Source organism: Penaeus monodon, unplaced genomic scaffold (assembly GCF_015228065.2).
Source record: "Penaeus monodon isolate SGIC_2016 unplaced genomic scaffold, NSTDA_Pmon_1 PmonScaffold_7921, whole genome shotgun sequence".
Lineage (NCBI taxonomy): Eukaryota > Metazoa > Arthropoda > Malacostraca > Decapoda > Penaeidae > Penaeus > Penaeus monodon.
In genome coordinates this window covers 1-10,000 of record NW_023663129.1, presented here as the reverse complement: position 1 = coordinate 10,000, position 10,000 = coordinate 1, and the positions used below count along the sequence as shown (strand labels likewise).

The window sequence follows — 10,000 nt, the reverse complement described above, 5'->3', positions numbered from 1 at the left end:
TTAGTACTCCTGGAATTAAATTTTAACAGTGACAGTATAAACCTTGGAAATATTGTCAAATACTACCAGATAAATGTACTGTCCACTGTAGTTTTGTGAATTTTGCTTGTACAATGTGTGCTCAGCCAAAAAGGAATCAATTAGTAGGCCTACATTTTTTTCTAATAATGTTAGTATCATTGCCATTATTCCTGACATTATGATAATTATAATGATAATAACATCACTACTAGCAATAATAATAATAATAATAATAATAATAATAATAAAAACAGGGAAAAGGGTAACCAAGTGAGATAGGAAGGACTAGTAACTGACTCCTTACTGGCTAAGTGCTTGTGGAGCCATCTGTGTAAAATCCAATTCATAAAAAAAAAAATCACAGTGGACATAGCATATATTTTTGCCATCACAGTATGACTGGCTTAACCCTTTCCCGACGGGTAGTATTCATAGTGGCCCAGGCCCCGCTGCCGGGGGCTTATATCGTCGCCCTAGCATGCGCGACCACTCATACCAAATACCAGCATCCTATGCCGTTTCTTCGTAATACTACGAAGATATGTTGTATTTTCAGTTTTCATTATTTTTTTAAAGTCTCCACTTGCTAAACTTCCTGATAAATCGAGACTGAAGGGTATTTTTGTTGTTATATAGTGATCACTATTCAGTCCATTTTTTTTTTAACGGTAGGTTCGTGTTTGAGCCGCCGTGGTCACAGCATGATACTTAATTGTAGTTTTCATGCTGTGATGATCTTGGAGTGAGTACGTGGTAGGGTCCCCAGTTCCTTTCCAAGGAGAGTGCCGGTGTACCTTTTAGGTAATCATTCTCTCTATTTTATCCGGGCTTGGGACTAGCACTGACTTGGGCTGGCTTAGCCACCCAGTGGCTAGGTAGGCAATCGAGGTGAAGTTCCTTGCCCAAGGGAACAACGCGCCGGTCGGTGACTCGAACCCTCGAACTCAGATTGCCGTCGTGACTCTTGAGTCCGAGGGTTGTCATATCCCAACCATAATTTACTCTCGTCTCCTATCCGGATCGAGATTTCATCAAGGGCTAACCTCAGTGTTACTAAACAAATATCATCGTCCTAAATGTACAAATCTCCAGAAGCGGTAGGGACCAAATGCTTCCTTTAAGGAATCGATGCCGATTTCCGTTTAAGAACAGGTATGCAGTCTATAATCTGAATAAAATAAGCAGTGTGCGGCATCATGGAGTTAAAATTGTCCGTTTGTTGCATTTTTTTTTTTTTTTTTTTTGCATAGTAAAAATGAGAAAGTGTTAAAAACAACTTAATCAGAGTTTCACTGGCAGAAAAATATTATTTTGCCATGATTGCAACAAAAAATAACTCATGGCATCTCCATACATCCACCACGGCATGTACATACATGCCCCCGGCAGATATGTCCCGCCATGCCATGGCATGTGTGTACATGCCACCCGTCAGGAATGGGTTAAAAGGAACATTCATTTGATGCAACCGAAGATGGCACACACACACTTTCCATGTCCTCAGTGAATTTGATTATCACTTGTATTTATACATAGATGGCTCAAGAAATGCTTAGTCTGACTTACCTCCCCCTTTCTCGATTTTAGAAACATTCATCTTATTTAACATTGCTATTAGTATGTTAATAACAGTGCAATAAGGTTCTTGTCAATAATAATAATAATAAAAACAATAACATGGGGGGGGGGGGGGGGTCAAGAAAATCAGGTGAGAGCATGTAGACGACTATAACTCTTTAGTGGCTGAGCACTTGTGAAGTCATTTGTGTAGATGTGTTTCATGAACTCATACTATAGTGAACACATTTTTCTGGTGACATTGGGTTAAAATATAGAAATTGAAAATTATATGAATAAAATCATTTCATGGCAAACTGATAAAAGAGGAATGTCTTACCGAGTTGTTTCAAGACGAGGGTCGAAACTTTTAGCTCTTTTTAACTCCTTTTCGAGACCCCCTCTTGCTGCTTTTAATTCTGCCTCCAGCTCCATTCTTTTGGTTCGGCTCTTTTTTTTCTTTTTGTAACTTTCCAAAATCTGATCTAACTTGTTTGTCTCTTGTTCACAACTCTTCACATTTTCTGTTATAAAAAAATAAAAATAAATTAAATAAAATTGATAAAATAATACTAAATAAATAAATACATTATATAACAGTAATATTTTTATATATAATCTTTCTTTCAAAATGGCACAGTTTTTTAAAAAAAAGATTCTGTATCATTAAAAAAATTCTATATTCACCTTAATATTTTCTGCTTCTTGTAGAAATTTTCTGTGCTTTGTCTCAGCCAAACATATTTAGAGGAGGCCTCTTGATATTTCTCTTTACTTTGATTGGGCTAAAGTTCGAACTTTTTTGGCCTGTGAAAATGAAGCAAAAAAATAACATGATCTCATTTTCTACAATATACAAGAAACTCATTTTACTAATTGTATAACTGTAACACAAGGAAAAATCAGAAAATATACACCCTGTCTCTTTATTTATATTACTAAAAGTAAATTATGAAAGGTGACCTACATGAGCTTCAGCACTTTCTAGTAAAACTCCTGTTGCCTAATGTCTTCTTCCAACTGAGATACATCAGGAGGAGCTGGTTCCTCTTGGTCCTGGAGCACTCTCAAAATGTCCCCGAAACTCTGTAATCTTTGCCTGAGAAGGAGAAAGTGTACATAATTATTTGTGTCACATCTCTTTAAACATTAAATCTATCTATCTATCTATATATATATATAATATATATATAAAATATATATATATATATATATATATGTATATAGATATAAAATTTTATATATAATCATATATATATATATATATTATATATATATTTAATAATATTACACACACACACCACACACATATAATGTATTTTTAAATAAATATATACATTTTATAAATGTGTGGTGTATAGGGGTGTATGTGTATATATAAGTGTGTGTGTGTGTGTGTGTTTTTGGTGTGGGGGTGTGTGTGTGTGTGTTGTGTGTGTGTGTGTGTGTGTGTGGTGTGTGGTGTGTGTGTGTTGTGTTGTGTGTGTGGGGTGCTCACATACGTGTATAAAAAGAACATATTATTCATTTGCAAATTCAAATCTTACATGAAGTCTCCGGATTTCCATTTCTTGAGTTTTGTGAAGAAAAATTTCTCTAAATGCTAAGTTTTGACAAAGTAAAAAAAAAAATTACCTTATCTTTTTGCATCTTTCTGTTTGACATGTGAATTTCATTCTGAATTGTTTTACTTCAGCTCAATTTTTTTGCCTTGCATGAATGCTTCTTTTAAATTTTTCCTGCGTACATTCAATTTCGGATTTAAGGCACTGCAAGGATAACATCATAACTCATGTATAATTAGTATTACTGATGCCTTAAGAAGAATAAAGCATATGTATCATGACCATCTTTTTTATTCAAAACCATTTTTCAAATACTAATCAATTTCATTCTATAATAAAGATATATTACCTGTTTTTCTTTTCAACTGAGACCTCCCAGATAACGACTGGTTTTTGACCTTTTCCCTGAATAGATCCGGTAGTTTGGATCAGGGTAGTAAGTATCTCTTTTGAGAGTGTAGGAAAACTTTACAATTTCTTGGTACACTGAAAAAAAAATAAGTAAATTTAGTATTAACAGATTTCATTTTCATATCACTTCATAGAATCTTTTAAAGAATAAAGCTAAACTTGCATAAAGATTCTTTCTAGGGAAGACTTTTCAACCAGTGAGGTTTCTTAAGTATCAAATGAAAAAAATTTCCATTTCATCCAAACTTATTAAAAAAGAAAAACACCAGACTATTCACTTTTTTCAAAACAACCTTCCTTTCCCTTTCTCTTCCCCTTATCAAAAATGATCACAGGAAATATATAGAAAAAAAAAATCCTTACGTTCTCTGATCTTTTAGAAGTTGTTCCAGCCTCTTGTGCTGTTGGAATGAGCCCAAAATGGATTCCACTTGCATTTGATTCATGAGTGTGTTTGCTACGACTGTATCACTCACATTCAACCACTGACCACAGAGATGGGTATCTGTCTGACTGCACCTCAAAAATGTGATACATCATGGATCTATGCAAAGAAGAAAGATTAATCTTTATCCCTGCATGGCAATAAACATAAGTATATATAGATGTACATGTGTGTCTGTGTGTGTGTTGTGTAATATATATGATCTATGTTTTTTTACATATACATACATTTATAATGTATATGTTTTATTATATATGTATATATGTGTATTGCTATATATATTTTATAAAATTTTATATATATTATATATAATATATAATATATAATATATATATATGAGTACTACTACCGTGAAAACAGTTATATATATAAAAATAAATAAATAAAAAACCCTCCCTGAACCCGGACTCGAACCCAGGTCACTCCGGGTATGAAACCGAAGGCAGTGCTAAACCAACCATGCCACACGGCCCCTAAAGGAGGTGCAACTAGGAAACTTACTAGCTCCATAGACATTACCTGTCAATGTGGCATTGCATTATTCCATCTTTTCACAGTTTTATATTATAATCTTTTTAATATGCAAGCAAAACATAATACTGAAAATACACTAACTCTTTCCCCTAAATCTTGAAACAATGATGATAGGTTTTTGGGCTCCAGGGAAAGTTAACTCTGTTCAGAATCTGCTTTAGAACTGACCAATCCTTCTGATTATTGACACAGAAGCTATGAATTCTGTTTGATATAATTGCTTCTGCCACAGTCCCCACTGCTGATCACATAGTTTGATAAAGGCACCTGTGAGAAATGAACTTGATCATCATGGGTATGCATAAGACTTTTTATGGTAACAGTCAAAATTTTCATTCTGAATTAATCAATTTACAAAGCATAATGACAAATCAAAATTTAAATCAAATAAGCCTACCAAGTGGTCCAACAGGTTTGGCTGAGAACATCCCTTTTTTGTGTGCAATATCAATCTTTCTTCAACACCTCCGGAACCCATGGTCCGTAAACAGTAAAAACGTTACTCTGCTGGCACGGAGTTTCTATCAGTTTCCCTTTTTTAATCTGGCTGAAAATGTATCAAAAATCACATTAATCTAAGATAAAATAGCAACAGCATGACTAAAACTCTAAGATCTGCAGCATTTGTCATAAGTTCTAAGTCTTTATAAAGCTCAATATCCAGTAGACCCTTTAGCTACAATGTTGTTGTTCTTCTTTGCTCCTAATATACCCTTGAATATGCCTCAAATAGCTTTTTATTGAAATATTCATAAGCAAAGTACGAAATTTTTGGCTTAGTGGCAAAAATTCAACTTGGTCCTTTCTACCTATCAAAATAAATTGCCACATCTTCCCTTCAAAACGTGTAAAATTCAGCTATTTCCCATGGTTAAAAGGGGGAAGGACAAAAAAACATACATTATATATATATATATATATAGATATATATATATATATATATTATATATATATATATATATATAATATATATATTATATACATATATATATATATATCATATATATACATATATATACATATATACAGTATATATGTACAGTACATACATACATACATACATACATATATATATATATAATTATTATATATATATATATATATATATATGTATATATGTAATATGTTATATGTATTATATATATATTTTATATATATATATATATATATATATATATATGGTCATGTGTAAACAGTGAAGCAGCTGGATCCATGGGGTTAACCAAAGAAAAGGAAGTACACACGCCATTTCTCTACCTGTGCTGCTAAATACCACAGGTAAAAATAGGAACAAGATCATCAAACTCATAATTAATTTTATGATTCAGAGATATATTTTAACAAAATTAGGGCACTATAATACTTACAACATTTGGTTTTGATGGCTGTCTCTTCCAAGAAGAACTGCTTCTGCTCAGCCTTCTTATGTTCCATTGTATTATGAGTTGCTGTGATGGGTATCCTCTGTCTTTACAACTTGGTGTATTTCGTCCATTTCCTTTTTCAAGTTCTTTATTTTCTCCAACCTTGCTGCACGTTGAGATGCCCAGTTATTCTGTGCTCTGGTGGAATAAATATATTATAACTCACAAGAAAATATTTTGGGCTCTTATGCTTTTTAAATTTACAATTAAAATCTGCAATAAACTGTCTGAAGTGAATATAAAAAATTCTTAACCCCTCAGTTAGACCATCCACATTGGTGGTGGAATTTTGATGAAAATCCTGCACTACAGATGGTCACTGTAGTATTGTTTTGTGCAATGGCTTCACTAGTGCTTAGCCACCAAGTGGTCAAGTAGTTAGTTGTCTCACCTGATTTCACTTCTTTTTTTTCTTTCTTTCTTTTAACTAATGCTATCAATATTGATGCTGTTATTATCATAATAAACATCAGACTTATTATAGCATACCTGACATTACTAACAGCAATATATATATATATATATATATAATATATTATATATATATATATATATATATATATTATATATATATTATATATATATATATATATATATAATTTTTTTTTTTCTTTCTTTCTTTCTTTCTTTCTTTCTTTTTCTTTTCTTTTTCTCCCCCCCCCCCTTTTTATATAAATAAAAGAAAAGGGTATACATGTGATACAAGCTACTATTAATTACCTCATTGGTGACAAGCCATGTATGTAGACTTATAAATCAACCACACAGTGGGAATGACATATGTATATAGCATCCAATGTGTCATCAGGCTAACAGAAGTAGAGAGTATGAGGTAGTCATTCTGGTACTGTTTAGCAAGTTTCTTCCAGCTACACCTCCCAAACCCACAACATCACATACCCTTTGTCTCTCTAAGGCAATCATCCAAGTGGACTCTGATTTTTTCTTTTGTGAATGGTTAAGTGGGTATAAAATAAGAACTCATAATTCCTGGCATATTCATTTTCTCCAAACACCATAATTCCCCCACTCACTGGTAGTCTCTAGTTCCCTAAACCAATCACATGAGTGCCTCCTATCCTTGAACACAGTAGGTTTGAAATAAGAATAAGTAGTAAAGTTTTATAGCTTTCTATTTACTTTACTAAAGGATAATAATATGGGGCATGAAGAACTCCTTGAAACAATATCTTATACTTTGTACTGCCCCAACAATATTATACTTCATATTTTCATCCCATGATTTACTTGTATCATAGTACAGTGACAATAGGGCAGAGAGTGGGGATCTGTTGTTAAAACTTGCAATTCAGCTACCACTTTCAATCTATATCACTCTTTTCTCTCCCTCCCTCTCAATCTCTTAAAAATTTTCTTTTCTTCCCTCTCTTCTATACATGAAAAGAATATATTCATACATTAACTATCTGTAAAAAGATGTATATATAAAATATATTATATATATATATATATATATATATTATATATATATATATATATATTTAATATATTATATTTTTATGGATAGAAATATAAAAAAACTGAGAAAGAATTATATATATATTATATATATATATTATATATATATTATTATATATATAATATATATATTATATATATATATATATAATAAAATGAAACCTGAAACGTTTCATTTCTATCTTTGATTTTTTACAATAAATCCTTACACAGCTCACTGTCCTGCCCCCAAAAAGCTTACATTTCAATTACAAAATTTTTTTGATGTATGCACTTACGCACTGTGATCCTTCTCTATGGCTTCCTTCAGCTCGAGAATATCCTTTCGGATGCTCTTGACTTCTTTCGGCTGTGGTGGCCTGCATTTGCTGGTCCTTCAATTTTGCCTTTGCCTTTACCATCTGCTCATTGGCTGCCTTTGTGTTTTCGGTTTGGCTGGGAGAGCTGGTGTGTGCGGTTGGCTAGTTCTTCCTGAAGCTCTCTGGGTCAAGAAAGTTTTTTTTTTTCCCCTTTCTCCAAAAGTGTAAAACTAAATTTCAAGTGTAAGAAGACAAAGATGCCAAAAAAGGGAAAAAGAGAATAGACTTAAAAATGGGAAATGAAGAAGGCAAAACAAGGGAAAAAAAGGAAGAGACAGACTTAAAAAAGGGAAAAGGGAGACAAAATTGGGAAAAAAATACATATACATGAAGACAGAAAAATATAAAGAAAAGAAAGATGACCATATTCCCTCAAAGCATGATCCCTTACTTGTGCTGTTGCTTCTCCTGCTCAAAGTGTTTCATAAGATTTATCTTCTCCTGCAATTTATTTCATAATGTTTCATGGGCCTCTACCTTCTGTTTCTGCAGCAGCTTCTTCTTTTCTGCATCATGTACCTTTAAATAAATGTATATACAAGTGGGTTTACAATTATAAAAAACTACTTGGAGGTTACCTTATGTCAAATTTGTTGATATATCTATTTCTGGTAGTAAATATATGCAAACTAAATAAAATAGAACATGCTTACCACAGCCCACATCAATTCATGCCTTAACTCTTGAAGTTGTTCCGCTTCTTAGTGAGTTCCTCGCTAAGGATAAGACGAGAATGCTGTTCTTCTACTTCTTCTTCAAACAGAAAGATCCTAAAGGCAGGCAAATAGCCATTACAATATTGCCTTCAATTATATTAAGTGGAAACAATGGCAATAGAGGCAGAACACTAGGAACAAGATGTGCTATAAGTACAGTTAAATGGGACAGTTTGGATATCCTGCTATTGGAAATTCATAACATTCTTATTTTCCTATTTTCATTTTGGACTGGAATAATAGCAACATTTTAAATATGTATGCACACAAATCATATATCCAATTCCAATCTCTTACATATAACTTTGTCTGTTATGTCACTTTAATCTTCATAGCTAGTTCTCCCTTTCCCCTATTTAACTCTCTAGTGTTGAAATACTCCTTAAGCATTGTTTTGACCCAGTGCCACCAGGTGGCACATACGTAAATGCCATGGCATGCCTAGACTATATTCCATGTGGCATGTGCATATATAACATGGTGCACCAATCCTGTTTCCTGGGGCATGTATGGTAATGCCGAGCACGCTATGGTGACAACACAATCCCCCAGCAGTGGGTTTGTGCTACTATGAATACAACCGGGAGAGAAGGCTTTAGTATTGGGAAACCACCTGGCAGCATTGGTTAAAATATCACCATAATGTACTATATAAATGTAATCAGAAGCTCAAAATATGCATTGCAATGAGGAACAAATCAGACCAGCTTTCCCTTCAGTGAAAATTAGTACTGATATCATTCACTTATTTTGTTGTTCCTAACATTATAAATCTAATAAAATGCTCAAACTCTTACCTCTTTCCTGCCTACAACAGTTGCTACAGATGAACTTAGTGCTTCTTGTAGCTGGCCATAATCATCCTTCATCTGTTGTAGCTGAGTGGCCTCCAAGAAAAATTTTGTATAAATCATGAGGATCCTGGAAAATAATAACATAATATTGCAGTCTTGAAAGTAAAGATTAATTACCTAAGGATATAAATACAAAAATTTCATATCAAGTCTAATAACAAATGCAATACAAACATGTACAGCCGCCAAAGAAATATCTGTACAGGAGTAGATGAAACCAAAATGACTGTTCAGAGCTGATTCCGAAAGGTTGGTACTTCCTGTTTTTAAAGCTCAGAACATATTGAGTTTCATAATGTGTTTGAAAAATGTTTGGAGCTGATGTGGCAAGGGTCTTGTATAATGGCAATATTAGCAAAGGAAACCTCAGACTATTCATAGCATCATAAATGCACTTTACACTGAGGGTTAATCAAGAGCCAGAATATCAAGAAAATTAGGTATTTCAAAGCCACTGTGTCTCCATGGATCACGTAACTGTCATTCTAAACTATTAATCAAGTGTTATATGAGTTCAATAAGAAGCTTACATTGAAGTGTATGCATTTCATGAGGTAATGAATTATCTTTTTAGTTTTATTTCATTATTTTTTGAAACAGGCCCCCAACTGCGCAAAAGGGGCAGACCCCTTTAG

General features: G+C 33.1%; 1 pseudogene; it reads right to left on the bottom strand.

Annotated features, from left to right (window-relative positions):
- Positions 1 to 9,766, bottom strand: part of LOC119571775 — a 14,566-nt pseudogene extending 4,800 nt beyond the window's left edge.
- Between the last annotated feature and the right edge of the window lie 234 nt (positions 9,767 to 10,000).